A 12,129-nucleotide genomic window follows, 5' to 3' on the forward strand; every position below is an offset into this window, starting at 1 on the left:
CTAAGGGTTCAGTTAAGATGTAATTTTTGGCAATTACAGGCAGATTGCCTCACTCTCGCCTTCTGCTCCAAGAAACAAACATCAATCCATTGCTGTGAGAAGCAAGGCTTTTCTTCCACACTGGGAGGACCTAAGACTGTCATTTACATACCATAGATTAAGTCTCCTGAGAGACCAACAAAAATTGCCAAAGCTGACTGTATTTCAAGTCATCATGGCGGGGTATTGGGAAAAGTTTTCAATTAACAATAATCACACCTCGGTTAAACCTCATAGGCTACAATATTGCCACTGCGCAAAGTTGAAAGAACTGTTGTGACCAATGCCTTCCTGCTTCCAAAGCAGAGCTTGTTAAAGCTATGGTGAGTTACAAATTCTCACTAGCCCTCCCACACTGCTTCCAGGCATTCTGAGCTTCCACATTCTAAGGACTCAGTTAAGATGAAATTTTTGGCAATTACAGGCAGATTGCCTCACTCTCTCCTTCTGCTCCAGGCAACAAACATCAATCCATTGCTGTGAGAAGCAAGGCTATTCTTACACGCTGGGAGGAGCTAAGACTCTGTTATTTGCATATCATAGATTAAGTCTCCTGAGAGACCAACAAAAATTGCCAAAGCTGACTGTATTTCAAGTCATCATGGCAGGGTATTGGAAAAAGTTTTCAATTAGCAATAATCATGCCTCGGTTAAACCTCATTGGCTACGATATTGTCACTGCACAAAGTTGAAAGAACTGTTGTGACCAATGCCTTCCTGCTTCCAAATCAGAGCTTGTTTAAGCTACGGTGAGTTACAAATTCTCAATAGCCCTTCCACACTGCTTCCAGGCATCCTGAGCTTCCACATTCTAAGGGCTCAGTTAAGATGAAATTTTTGGCCATTACAGGCAGATTGCCTCACTCTCTCCTTCTTCTCCAAGAAACAAACATCAATCCATTGCTGTGAGAAGCAAGGCTTTTCTTCCACACTGGGAGGACCTAAGACTGTCATTTGCATACCATAGATTAAGTCTCCTGAGAGACCAACAAAGATTGCCAAAGCTGACTGTATTTCAAGTCATTATGGCGGGGTATTGGGAAAAGTTTTCAATTAGTAATAATCACGCCTCGGTTAAACCTCATGGGCTACGATATTGTCACTGCGCAAAGTTGAAAGAACTGTTGTGACCAATGCCTTCCCGCTTCCAAATCAGAGCTTGTTTAAGCTACGGTGAGTTACAAATTCTCAATAGCCCTTCCACACTGCTTCCAGGCATCCTGAGCTTCCACATTCTAAGGGCTCAGTTAAGATGAAATTTTTGGCCATTACAGGCAGATTGCCTCACTCTTTCCTTCTGCTCCAGGGAACAAACATCAATCCATTGCTGTGAGAATCTAGGCTTTTCTTCAACGCTGGGAGGAGGTAAGACTCTGTTATTTGCATACAATGGATTAAGTCACCTGAGAGACCAACAAAAATTGCCAAAGCTGACTGTATTTCAAGTCATCATGGCGGGGTATTGGGAAAAGTTTTCAACTAGCAATAATCCCGCCTCGGTTAAACCTCATGGGCTACGATATTGCCACTGCACAAAGTTGAAAAAACTGTTGTGACCAATGCCTTCCTGCTTCCAAAGCAGAGCTTGTTTAAGCTACGGTGAGTTACAAATTCTCACTAGCCCTCCCACACTGCTTCCAGGCATCCTGGGCTTCCACATTCTGAGGGCTCAGGAAAGATGTAATTTTTGGCAATTACAGGCAGATTGCCTCACTCTCGCCTTCTGCTCCAAGAAACAAACATCAATCCATTGCTGTGAGAAGCAAGGCTTTTCTTCCACACTGGGAGGACCTAAGACTGTCATTTACACACCATAGATTAAGTCTCCTGAGAGACCAACACAAATTGCCAAAGCTGACTGTATTTCAAGTCATCATGGCGGGGTATTGGGAAAAGTTTTCAATTAGCAATAATCACGCCTCGGTTAAACCTCATAGGCTACGATATTGCCACTGCGCAAAGTTGAAAGAACTGTTGTGACCAATGCCTTCCTGCTTCCAAAGCAGAGCTTGTTTAAGCTATGGTGAGTTACAAATTCTCACTAGCCCTCCCACACTGCTTCCAGGCATCCTGGGCTTCCACATTCTGAGGGCTCAGGAAAGATGTAATTTTTGGCAATTACAGGCAGATTGCCTCACTCTCGCCTTCTGCTCCAAGAAACAAACATCAATCCATTGCTGTGAGAAGCAAGGCTTTTCTTCCACACTGGGAGAAGCTAAGACTGTCATTTGCATTTGCATTTGCATCCATGAATTAAGTCTCCTGAGAGACCAACAAAAATTGCCAAAGCTGACTGTATTCCAAGTCATTATCGCGGGGTATTGGGAAAAGTTTTCAATTAGCAATAATCACGCCTTGGATAAACCTCATGGGCAACAATATTGCCACAGCGCAAAGATGAAAGAACAGAAGTGACCAAGGGCTTCCCGCTTCCAGGGCAGAACATTTTAAGCCATGGTGAGTTACAAATCACCACTAGCCCTCCACGCTGCTTCCAGTCATCCTTGGCTTACACATTCTAAGGGTTCAGTTAAGATGTAATTTTTGGCAATTACAGGCAGATTGCCTCACTCTCGCCTTCTGCTCCAAGAAACAAACATCAATCCATTGCTGTGAGAAGCAAGGTTTTTCTTCCACACTGGGAGGATCTAAGAGTGTCATTTACATACCATAGATTAAGTCTCCTGAGAGACCAACAAAAATTGCCAAAGCTGACTGTATTTCAAGTCATCATGGCGGGGTATTGGGAAAAGTTTTCAATTAGCAATAATCACGCCTCAGTTAAACCTCATAGGCTACGATATTGTCACTGCGCAAAGTTGAAAGAACTGTTGTGACCAATGCCTTCCTGCATCCAAAGCAGAGCTTGTTTAAGCTATGGTGAGTTACAAATTCTCACTAGCCCTCCCACACTGCTTCCAGGCATTCTGAGCTTCCACATTCTAAGGGCTCAGTTAAGATGAAATTTTTGGCAATTACAGGCAGATTGCCTCACTCTCTCCTTCTGCTCCAGGCAACAAACATCAATCCATTGCTGTGAGAAGCAAGGCTATTCTTCCACGCTGGGAGGAGCTAAGACTCTGTTATTTGCATACCATAGATTAAGTCTCCTGAGAGACCAACAAAAATTGCCAAAGCTGACTGTATTTCAAGTCATCATGGCGGGGTATTGGTAAAAGTTTTCAATTTGCAATAATCACGCCTCGGTTAAACCTCATGGGCTACGATATTGCCACTGCGCAAAGTTGAAAGAACTGTTGTGACCAATGCCTTCCTGCTTTCAAAGCAGAGCTTGTTTAAGCTACGGTGAGTTACAAATTCTCACTAGCCCTCCCACACTGCTTCCAGGCATCCTGGGCTTCCACATTCTGAGGGCTCAGGAAAAATGTAATTTTTGGCAATTACAAGCAGATTGCCTCACTCTCGCCTTCTGCTCCAAGAAACAAACATCAATCCATTGCTGTGAGAAGCAAGGCTTTTCTTCCACACTGGGAGAAGCTGACTGTCATTTGCATTCCATGAATTAAGTCTGCTGAGAGACCAACAAAAATTGCCAAAGCTGACTGTATTTCACGTCATCATGGCGGGGTATTGGGAAAAGTTTTCAATTAGCAATGATAAGCCTCGGTTAAACCTCATGGGCTACGATATTGCCACATCGCAAAGATGAAGGAACAGAAGTGATCAAGGGCTTCCCGCTTCCAAGGCATAACTTGTTTAAGCTATGGTGAGTTCCAAATCACCACTAGCCCTCCCACGCTGCTTCCAGACATGCTGGGCTTCCACATGCTAAGGGATCAGGAAAAACAATTTTTGGCAATTACAGGCAGATTGCCTCACTCTCTCCTTCTGCTCCAGGAAACAAACATCAATCCACTGCTGTGAGAAGCAAGGCTTTTCTTCCAGGCTGGCAGGAGCTAAGAATGTCATTTGCATACCATGGATTAAGTCTCCTGAGAGACCAACAAAAATTGCCAAAGCTGACTGTATTTCAAGTCATCATGGCGGGGTATTGGGAAAAGTTTTCAATAAGCAATAATCACGCCTTGGATAAACCTCATGGGCAACAATATTGCCACAGCGCAAAGATGAAAGAACAGAAGTGACCAAGGGCTTCCCGCTTCCAGGGCAGAACATTTTAAGCCATGGTGAGTTACAAATCACCACTAGCCCTCCACGCTGCTTCCAGGCATCCTTGGCTTACACATTCTAAGGGTTCAGTTAAGATGTAATTTTTGGCAATTACAGGCAGATTGCCTCACTCTCGCCTTCTGCTCCAAGAAACAAACATTAATCCATTGCTGTGAGAAGCAAGGCTTTTCTTCCACGCTGGGAGGACCTAAAGGGGTTTTACACTAAGCAATATCGCTAGCAATATCGCTAAAACGTCACTGGTTTTGTGACGTTTTAGCGATATTGCTAGCGATATCGCTATGTGTGATACTTACCTCCGACCGGCTCCCCTGCTGCTCATCGCTGATCGCGCGAGAATGTCCGGCTCCATTTCTCGTCTTGCGCTTCCTGCTGGGCTTCCTGCTGTGACGTCCAGCGATGCGTGGAGGCGGGCGGGAGGACGCCAGGATCGCTGTGTGTGAAAGGTAAGTATCGTCCGCTGCGTCGCTGCTGCATCGCTGTGAGATCATTCTGTATGAAAGCTCACTAGCGATCATTTAGCGATGCACCAGCGATCCTGACCGGGTCGGATCGCTGGTTGAATCGCTGGTGCATCGCTAAATGTAAAAGGGCCTTTAGACTGTCATTTACATACCATAGATTAAGTCTCCTGAGAGAACAACAAAAATTGCCAAAGCTGACTGTATTTCAAGTCATCATGGCGGGGTATTGGGAAAAGTTTTCAATTAGCAATAATCACGCCTCGGTTAAACCTCATGGGCTACGATATTGCCACTGCGCAAAGTTGAAAGAACTGTTGTGACCAATGCCTTCCTGCTTTCAAAGCAGAGCTTGTTTAAGCTACGGTGAGTTACAAATTCTCACTAGACCTTCCACACTGCTTCCAGGCATCCTGGGCTTCCACATTCTGATTGCTCAGGAAAGATGTAATTTTTGGCAATTACAGGCAGATTGCCTCACTCTCGCCTTCTGCTCCAAGAAACAAACATCAATCCATTGCTGTGAGAAGCAAGGCTTTTCTTCCACACTGGGAGGACCTAAGACTGTCATTTGCATACCATAGATTAAGTCTCCTGAGAGACCAACAAAAATTGCCAAAGCTGACTGTATTTCAAGTCATCATGGTGGGGTATTGGGAAAAGTTTTCAATTAGCAATAATCACGCCTCGGTTAAACTTCATGGGCTACGATATTGTCACTGCACAAAGTTGAAAGAACTGTTGTGACCAATGCCTTCCCGCTTCCAAATCAGAGCTTGTTTAAGCTACGGTGAGTTATAAATTCTCAATAGCCCTTCCACACTGCTTCCAGGCATCCTGAGCTTCCACATTCTAAGGGCTCAGTTAAGATGAAATTTTTGGCAATTACAGGCAGATTGCCTCACTCTCTCCTTCTGCTCCAAGAAACAAACATCAATCCATTGCTGTGAGAAGCAAGGCTTTTCTTCCACACTGTGAGGACCTAAGACTGTCATTTGCATTCCATGAATTAAGTCTCCTGAGAGACCAACAAAAATTGCCAAAGCTGACTGTATTCCAAGTCATTATGGCGGGGTATTGGGAAAAGTTTTCAATTAGCAATAATCACGCCTTGAATAAACCTCATGGGCAACAATATTGCCACAGCGCAAAGATGAAAGAACAGAAGTGACCAAGGGCTTCCCGCTTCCAGGGCAGAACATTTTAAGCCATGGTGAGTTACAAATCACCACTAGCCCTCCACGCTGCTTCCAGGCATCCTTGGCTTACACATTCTAAGTGTTCAGTTAAGATGTAATTTTTGGCAATTACAGGCAGATTGCCTCACTCTCGCCTTCTGCTCCAAGAAACAAACATCAATCCATTGCTGTGAGAAGCAAGGCTTTTCTTCCACACTGGGAGGACCTAAGACTGTCATTTACATACCATAGATTAAGTCTCCTGAGAGACCAACAAAAATTGCCAAAGCTGACTGTATTTCAAGTCATCTTGGCAGGGTATTTGGCAAAGTTTTCAATTAGCAATAATCACGCCTCGGTTAAACCTCATGGGCTACAATATTGCCACTGAGCAAAGTTGAAAGAACTGTTGTGACCAAGGCCTTCCCGCTTCCAAAGCAGAGCTTGTTTAAGCTATGGTGAGTTCCAAATCCTCACTAGCCCTCCCACACTGCTTCCAGGCATCCTGGGCTTCCACATTCTAAGGGCTCAGTTAAGATGAAATTTTTGGCAATTACAAGCAGATTGCCTCACTCTCTCCTTCTGCTCCAGCCAACAAACATCAATCCATTGCTGTGAGAAGCAAGGCTTTACTTCCACGCTGGGAGGAGCTAAGACTCTGTTATTTGCATACAATGGATTAAGTCTCCTGAGAGACCAACAAAAATTTCCAAAGCTGACTGTATTTCAAGTCATCATGGCGGGTTATTGGGAAAAGTTTTCAATTAGCAATAATCACGCCTTGGTTAAACCTCATGGGCTACGATATTGCCACAGCGCAAAGATGAAGGAACAGAAGTGACCAAGGGCTTCCCGCTTCCAAGGCAGAACTTGTATAAGCCATGGTGAGTTCCAAATCACCACTAGCCCTCCACGCTGCTTCGAGGAATCCTGGGCTTCCACATTCTGAGGGCTCAGGAAAGATGTAATTTTTGGCAATTACAGGCAGATTGCCTCACTCTCGCCTTCTGCTCCAAGAAACAAACATCAATCCATTGCTGTGAGAAGCAAGGCTTTTCTTCCACACTGGGAGAAGCTAAAACTGTCATTTGCATACCATGAATTAAGTCTTCTGAGACACCAACAAAATTTGCCAAAGCTGACTGTACTTCAAGCCATCATGGCAGGGTATTGGAAAAAGTTTACAATTAGCAATAATCACACCTTGGTTAAACCTCATGGGCTACAATATTACCACTGGGCAAAGTTGAAAGAACTATTGTGACCAATGCCTTCCTGCTTCTAAAGCAGAGCTTGTTTAAGCTACGGTGAGTTCCAAATCGTCACTAGCCCTCCCACACTGCTTCCAGGCATCCTGGGCTTCCACATTCTAAGGGCTCAGTTAAGATGTAATTTTTGGCAATTACAAGCAGATCGCCTCACTCTCTTCTTCTGCTCCAGGCAACAAACACCTACCCATTGCTTTGGGAAGCAAGGCATCTCTTCCACGCTGGGAGGAGCTAAGACTCTGTTATTTGCATACAATGGATTAAGTCTCCTGAGAGACCAAAAAAAATTGCCAAAGCTGACTGTATTTCAAGTCATCATGGCGGGTTATTGGGAAAAGTTTTCAATTAGCAATAATCACGCCTTGGTTAAACCTCATGGGCAACGATATTGCCACAGCGCAAAGATGAAAGAACAGAAGTGACCAAGGGCTTCCCGCTTCCAAGGCAGAACATTTTAAGCCATGGTGAGTTCCAAATCACCACTAGATTGCCTCACTCTCTCCTTCTGCTCCAGGCAACAAACATCAATTCATTGCTGTGAGAAGCAAGGCTTTACTTCCACGCTGGTAGGAACTAAGACTGTCATTTGCATACCATGGATTAAATCTCCTGAAAGACCAACAAAAATTGCCAAAGCTGACTGTATTCCAAGTCATTATGGCGGGGTACTGGGAAAAGTTTTCAATTAGCAATAATCACGCCTCGGTTAAACATCATGGGCTACGATATTGCCAATGCGCAAAGTTGAAAGAACTGTTGTGACCAAGGCCTTCCCGCTTCCAAAGCAGAGCTTGTTTAAGCTATGGTGAGTTACAAATCCTCACTAGCCCTCCCACGCTGCTTCCAGGCATCCTGGGCTTCCGCATTCTAAGGGCTCAGTTAAGATGTAATTTTTGGCAATTACAGGTAGATCGCCTCACTCTTTTCTTCTGCTCCAGGCAACAAACACCAACCCATTGCTTTGGGAAGCAAGGCTTCTCTTCCACACTGGGAGGAGCTAAGACAGTCATTTGCATACAATGGATTAAGGTTCCTGAGAGTCCAACAAAAATTGCCAAAGCTGACTGTATTTCAAGTCATCTTGGCGGGGTATTGGGAAAAGTTTTCAATTACCAATAATCACGGCTCAGTTAAACCTCATTGGGCTACAATAATGCCACTGCACAAAGATGAGCCTACTGAGGTGATGAAGGGCTTCCAGCTTCCAAAGCAGAGCTTGTTTAAGCTACGGCGAGTTACAAATTCTCACTAGCCCTCCCACACTGCTACCAGGCATCCTGAGCTTCCACATTCTAAGGGCTCAGTTAAGATGAAATTTTTGGCAATTAAAGGCAGATTGCCTCACTCTCTCCTTCTGCTCCAGGCAACAAACATCAATTCATTGCTGTGAGAAGCAAGGCTTTTCTTCCATGCTGGGAGGAGCTAAGACTCTGTTATTTGCATACAATGGATTAAGTCTCCTGAGAGACCAACAAAAATTGCCAAAGCTCACTGTATTCCAAGTCATTATGGCGGGGTATTGGGAAAAGTTTTCAATTAGCAATAATCACACCTTGGTTATACCTCATGGGCAACGATATTGCCACAGCGCAAAGATGAAAGAACAGAAGTGACCAAGGGCTTCCCGCTTCCATGGCAGAACATTTTAAGCCATGGTGAGTTCCAAATCACCAATAGCCCTCCACGCTGCTTCTAGGCATCCTTAGCTTCCACATTCTAAGGGTTCAGTTAAGTTGTAATTTTTGGCAATTACAGGCAGATTGCCTCACTCTCATCTTCTGCTCCAAGAAACAAACATCAATCCATTGCTGTGAGAAGCAAGGCTTTTCTTCCACACTGCGAGGACCAAACACAGTCATTTGCATACCATTGATTAACTCTCCTGAGAGACCACCAAAAATTGCCAAAGGTGACTGTATTTCAAATCATCATGGGGGGGGTATTGGAAAAATTTTGCAATTAGCAATAATCACGCCTCGGTTAAACCTCATAGGCTACAAAATTGACACTGCGCAAAGTTGAAAGGACTGTTGTGACCAATGCCTTCCTGCTTCCAAAGCAGAGCTTGTATAAGCTACTGTGAGTTACAAATTCTCACTAGCCCTCCCACACTGCTTCCAGGCATCCTGAGCTTCCACATTCTAAGGGCTCAGTTAAGATTAAATTTTTGGCAATTACAGGCAGATTGCCCTAATCTCTCCTTCTGCTCCAGGCAACAAACATCAATCCATTGCTGTGAGAAGCAAGGCTTTTCTTCCATGCTGGGAGGAGCTAAGACTCTGTTATTTGCATACAATGGATTAAGTCTCCTGAGAGACCAACAAAAATTGTCAAAGCTGACTGTATTTCAAGTTATCATGGCGGGGTATTGGGAAAAGTTTTCAATTAGCAATAATCACGCCTCGGTTAAATCTCATGGGCTACAATATTGACACTGCGCAAAGTTGAAAGAACTGTTGTGACTAGAGTTGAACGAAACGGGTCGAAAAAATTCAAAAGTCACCGACTTTTGGCAAAGTCGGGTTTCATGAAACGAAACCCGACCCTAGGATGAGGTCGGCCACGAGGTCGGCGACTTACGCGCCAAAGTCGCGTTTCAAAAGTTTGTTTTGCTCTCTTTTTCAGCCAATCAGGATCCACGGACACTGTGGGCAACGTGATGACCTAGGCACGGGTCACCACCATCTTTCAGAAGGGCATGCAAGTGATTGGCTTGCTTTGTTGGGCGTCACAGGGGGTATAAAAGGGCGTGCACGCCGACCGCCATCTTACTTCTGCCGATCTTAGTATAGGGAGAGGTTGCTGCTGATTCTGTAGGGAGAGCGTTAGGCAGGGAAGAAGACAAAAAAACTGCTTCTGCTGCTAGCGATTTGGCCTGCACAACACACAAGTCACTGTGTGTGCAGTGCAAGGGGAGGCTATATTGTGGTGTATCAGTGGTGTTGGTTGTTGGGCTGCCTTTTAAGGCTTCCTGACACGCTGGCATTGCTGTTTACCCACTGCTCTGCAAACTGCTTTTTTAAAAGCAATCCAATCTCCCTTATCGTCTAGTCACTTTTGTCACAGCTGTGCCATCGAGCCTGTCACATAGCGCTCAGATATCAGTGGGCCTCACACAATTCACAAGTGTCCAGTGTCCAAAAGTGTGCGCAGAGATTCAAAATCTCCATTATCCTCTCGTCACTTTGGTCACAGGCAGCTGTGCCATCGAGCGTGTCACATAGCGCTCAGATATCAGTGGGCCTCACACAATCCACAAGTGTCCAGTGTCCAAAAGTGTGCGCAGAGATTCAAAATCTCCATTATCCTCTCGTCACTTTGGTCACAGGCAGCTGTGCCATCGAGCCTGTCACATAGCGCTCAGATATCAGTGGGCCTCACACAATCCACAAGTGTCCAGTGTCCAAAAGTGTGCGCAGAGATTCAAAATCTCCATTATCCTCTCGTCACTTTGGTCACAGGCAGCTGTGCCATCGAGCGTGTCACATAGCGCTCAGATATCAGTGGGCCTCACACAATCCACAAGTGTCCAGTGTCCAAAAGTGTGCGCAGAGATTCAAAATCTCCATTATCCTCTCGTCACTTTGGTCACAGTTGTGCCATCGAGCCTGTCACATAGCGCTCAGATATCAGTGGGCCTCACACAATCCACAAGTGTCCAGTGTCCAAAAGTGTGCGCAGAGATTCAAAATCTCCATTATCCTCTCGTCACTTTTGTCACAGGCAGCTGTGCCATCGAGCCTGTCACATAGCGCTCAGATATCAGTGGGCCTCACACAATCCACAAGTGTCCAGTGTCCAAAAGTGTGCGCAGAGACTCAAAATCTCCATTATCCTCTTGTCACTTTGGTCACAGGCAGCTGTGCCATCGAGCGTGTCACATAGCGCTCAGATATCAGTGGGCCTCACACAATCCACAAGTGTCCAGTGTCCAAAAGTGTGCGCAGAGATTCAAAATCTCCATTATCCTCCCGTCACTTTGGTCACAGGCAGCTGTGCCATCGAGTGTGTCACATAGCGCTCAGATATCAGTGGGCCTCACACAATCCACAAGTGTCCAGTGTCCAAAAGTGTGCGCAGAGATTCAAAATCTCCATTATCCTCTCGTCACTTTGGTCACAGGCAGCTGTGCCATCGAGCGTGTCACATAGCGCTCAGATATCAGTGGGCCTCACAAAATCCACAAGTGTCCAGTGTCCAAAAGTGTGCGCAGAGATTCAAAATCTACATTATCCTCTCGTCACTTTGGTCACAGGCAGCTGTGCCATCGAGCGTGTCACATAGCGCTCAGATATCAGTGGGCCTCACACAATCCACAAGTGTCCAGTGTCCAAAAGTGTGCGCAGAGATTCAAAATCTCCATTATCCTCTCGTCACTTTGGTCACAGGCAGCTGTGCCATCGAGCCTGTCACATAGCGCTCAGATATCAGTGGGCCTCACACAATCCACAAGTGTCCAGTGTCCAAAAGTGTGCGCAGAGATTCAAAATCTCCATATCCTCTCGTCACTTTGGTCACAGGCAGCTGTGCCATCGAGCGTGTCACATAGCGCTCAGATATCAGTGGGCCTCACACAATCCACAAGTGTCCAGTGTCCAAAAGTGTGCGCAGATATTCAAAATCTCCATTATCCTCTCGTCACTTTGGTCACAGCTGTGCCATCGAGCCTGTCACATAGCGCTCAGATATCAGTGGGCCTCACACAATCCACAAGTGTCCAGTGTCCAAAAGTGTGCGCAGAGATTCAAAATCTCCATTATCCTCCCGTCACTTTGGTCACAGGCAGCTGTGCCATCGAGTGTGTCACATAGCGCTCAGATATCAGTGGGCCTCACACAATCCACAAGTGTCCAGTGTCCAAAAGTGTGCGCAGAGATTCAAAATCTCCATTATCCTCTCGTCACTTTGGTCACAGGCAGCTGTGCCATCGAGCGTGTCACATAGCGCTCAGATATCAGTGGGCCTCACAAAATCCACAAGTGTCCAGTGTCCAAAAGTGTGCGCAGAGATTCAAAATCTACATTATCCTCT

At 45.5% G+C, this 12,129-nt stretch overlaps 22 non-coding genes across 22 annotated transcripts; all 22 read right to left on the bottom strand.

The window, feature by feature from the left end:
* Positions 1 to 162: 162 nt before the first annotated feature.
* LOC141061578 (U4 spliceosomal RNA) lies at positions 163 to 303 on the bottom strand. The gene has a single exon (XR_012223426.1). It is a non-coding gene; the product is annotated as a U4 spliceosomal RNA (small nuclear RNA).
* Positions 304 to 588: 285 nt separating this feature from the next.
* LOC141063108 (U4 spliceosomal RNA) lies at positions 589 to 729 on the bottom strand. Its single transcript, XR_012224790.1, has one exon. It is a non-coding gene; the product is annotated as a U4 spliceosomal RNA (small nuclear RNA).
* Positions 730 to 1,012: 283 nt separating this feature from the next.
* On the bottom strand, positions 1,013 to 1,153 carry LOC141062150 (U4 spliceosomal RNA). Its single transcript, XR_012223945.1, has one exon. It is a non-coding gene; the product is annotated as a U4 spliceosomal RNA (small nuclear RNA).
* Positions 1,154 to 1,438: 285 nt separating this feature from the next.
* LOC141061171 (U4 spliceosomal RNA) lies at positions 1,439 to 1,579 on the bottom strand. Its single transcript, XR_012223058.1, has one exon. It is a non-coding gene; the product is annotated as a U4 spliceosomal RNA (small nuclear RNA).
* Positions 1,580 to 1,862: 283 nt separating this feature from the next.
* On the bottom strand, positions 1,863 to 2,003 carry LOC141063085 (U4 spliceosomal RNA). The gene has a single exon (XR_012224769.1). It is a non-coding gene; the product is annotated as a U4 spliceosomal RNA (small nuclear RNA).
* A 294-nt stretch (positions 2,004 to 2,297) lies between these two features.
* On the bottom strand, positions 2,298 to 2,438 carry LOC141062368 (U4 spliceosomal RNA). Its single transcript, XR_012224142.1, has one exon. It is a non-coding gene; the product is annotated as a U4 spliceosomal RNA (small nuclear RNA).
* A 281-nt stretch (positions 2,439 to 2,719) lies between these two features.
* LOC141061184 (U4 spliceosomal RNA) lies at positions 2,720 to 2,860 on the bottom strand. The gene has a single exon (XR_012223069.1). It is a non-coding gene; the product is annotated as a U4 spliceosomal RNA (small nuclear RNA).
* Positions 2,861 to 3,145: 285 nt separating this feature from the next.
* LOC141061079 (U4 spliceosomal RNA) lies at positions 3,146 to 3,286 on the bottom strand. The gene has a single exon (XR_012222975.1). It is a non-coding gene; the product is annotated as a U4 spliceosomal RNA (small nuclear RNA).
* Positions 3,287 to 3,567: 281 nt separating this feature from the next.
* Positions 3,568 to 3,707, bottom strand: LOC141062626 (U4 spliceosomal RNA). The gene has a single exon (XR_012224375.1). It is a non-coding gene; the product is annotated as a U4 spliceosomal RNA (small nuclear RNA).
* Positions 3,708 to 3,988: 281 nt separating this feature from the next.
* On the bottom strand, positions 3,989 to 4,129 carry LOC141061739 (U4 spliceosomal RNA). Its single transcript, XR_012223572.1, has one exon. It is a non-coding gene; the product is annotated as a U4 spliceosomal RNA (small nuclear RNA).
* Positions 4,130 to 4,818: 689 nt separating this feature from the next.
* On the bottom strand, positions 4,819 to 4,959 carry LOC141062372 (U4 spliceosomal RNA). Its single transcript, XR_012224146.1, has one exon. It is a non-coding gene; the product is annotated as a U4 spliceosomal RNA (small nuclear RNA).
* A 283-nt stretch (positions 4,960 to 5,242) lies between these two features.
* LOC141061989 (U4 spliceosomal RNA) lies at positions 5,243 to 5,383 on the bottom strand. Its single transcript, XR_012223799.1, has one exon. It is a non-coding gene; the product is annotated as a U4 spliceosomal RNA (small nuclear RNA).
* A 283-nt stretch (positions 5,384 to 5,666) lies between these two features.
* On the bottom strand, positions 5,667 to 5,807 carry LOC141062283 (U4 spliceosomal RNA). Its single transcript, XR_012224066.1, has one exon. It is a non-coding gene; the product is annotated as a U4 spliceosomal RNA (small nuclear RNA).
* Positions 5,808 to 6,088: 281 nt separating this feature from the next.
* LOC141061778 (U4 spliceosomal RNA) lies at positions 6,089 to 6,229 on the bottom strand. Its single transcript, XR_012223607.1, has one exon. It is a non-coding gene; the product is annotated as a U4 spliceosomal RNA (small nuclear RNA).
* Positions 6,230 to 6,514: 285 nt separating this feature from the next.
* On the bottom strand, positions 6,515 to 6,655 carry LOC141061608 (U4 spliceosomal RNA). Its single transcript, XR_012223454.1, has one exon. It is a non-coding gene; the product is annotated as a U4 spliceosomal RNA (small nuclear RNA).
* A 280-nt stretch (positions 6,656 to 6,935) lies between these two features.
* LOC141062742 (U4 spliceosomal RNA) lies at positions 6,936 to 7,078 on the bottom strand. The gene has a single exon (XR_012224480.1). It is a non-coding gene; the product is annotated as a U4 spliceosomal RNA (small nuclear RNA).
* A 285-nt stretch (positions 7,079 to 7,363) lies between these two features.
* On the bottom strand, positions 7,364 to 7,504 carry LOC141061421 (U4 spliceosomal RNA). The gene has a single exon (XR_012223284.1). It is a non-coding gene; the product is annotated as a U4 spliceosomal RNA (small nuclear RNA).
* A 199-nt stretch (positions 7,505 to 7,703) lies between these two features.
* LOC141062239 (U4 spliceosomal RNA) lies at positions 7,704 to 7,844 on the bottom strand. Its single transcript, XR_012224026.1, has one exon. It is a non-coding gene; the product is annotated as a U4 spliceosomal RNA (small nuclear RNA).
* A 285-nt stretch (positions 7,845 to 8,129) lies between these two features.
* LOC141062662 (U4 spliceosomal RNA) lies at positions 8,130 to 8,269 on the bottom strand. Its single transcript, XR_012224407.1, has one exon. It is a non-coding gene; the product is annotated as a U4 spliceosomal RNA (small nuclear RNA).
* A 285-nt stretch (positions 8,270 to 8,554) lies between these two features.
* Positions 8,555 to 8,695, bottom strand: LOC141062289 (U4 spliceosomal RNA). The gene has a single exon (XR_012224070.1). It is a non-coding gene; the product is annotated as a U4 spliceosomal RNA (small nuclear RNA).
* A 281-nt stretch (positions 8,696 to 8,976) lies between these two features.
* LOC141062624 (U4 spliceosomal RNA) lies at positions 8,977 to 9,118 on the bottom strand. The gene has a single exon (XR_012224373.1). It is a non-coding gene; the product is annotated as a U4 spliceosomal RNA (small nuclear RNA).
* A 285-nt stretch (positions 9,119 to 9,403) lies between these two features.
* Positions 9,404 to 9,544, bottom strand: LOC141062519 (U4 spliceosomal RNA). The gene has a single exon (XR_012224278.1). It is a non-coding gene; the product is annotated as a U4 spliceosomal RNA (small nuclear RNA).
* Between the last annotated feature and the right edge of the window lie 2,585 nt (positions 9,545 to 12,129).

This window comes from Dendrobates tinctorius, unplaced genomic scaffold (genome assembly GCF_039654945.1).
Source record: "Dendrobates tinctorius isolate UK_male_01 unplaced genomic scaffold, ASM3965494v1 ptg000245l, whole genome shotgun sequence".
In the NCBI taxonomy this organism is placed as follows: domain Eukaryota; kingdom Metazoa; phylum Chordata; class Amphibia; order Anura; family Dendrobatidae; genus Dendrobates; species Dendrobates tinctorius.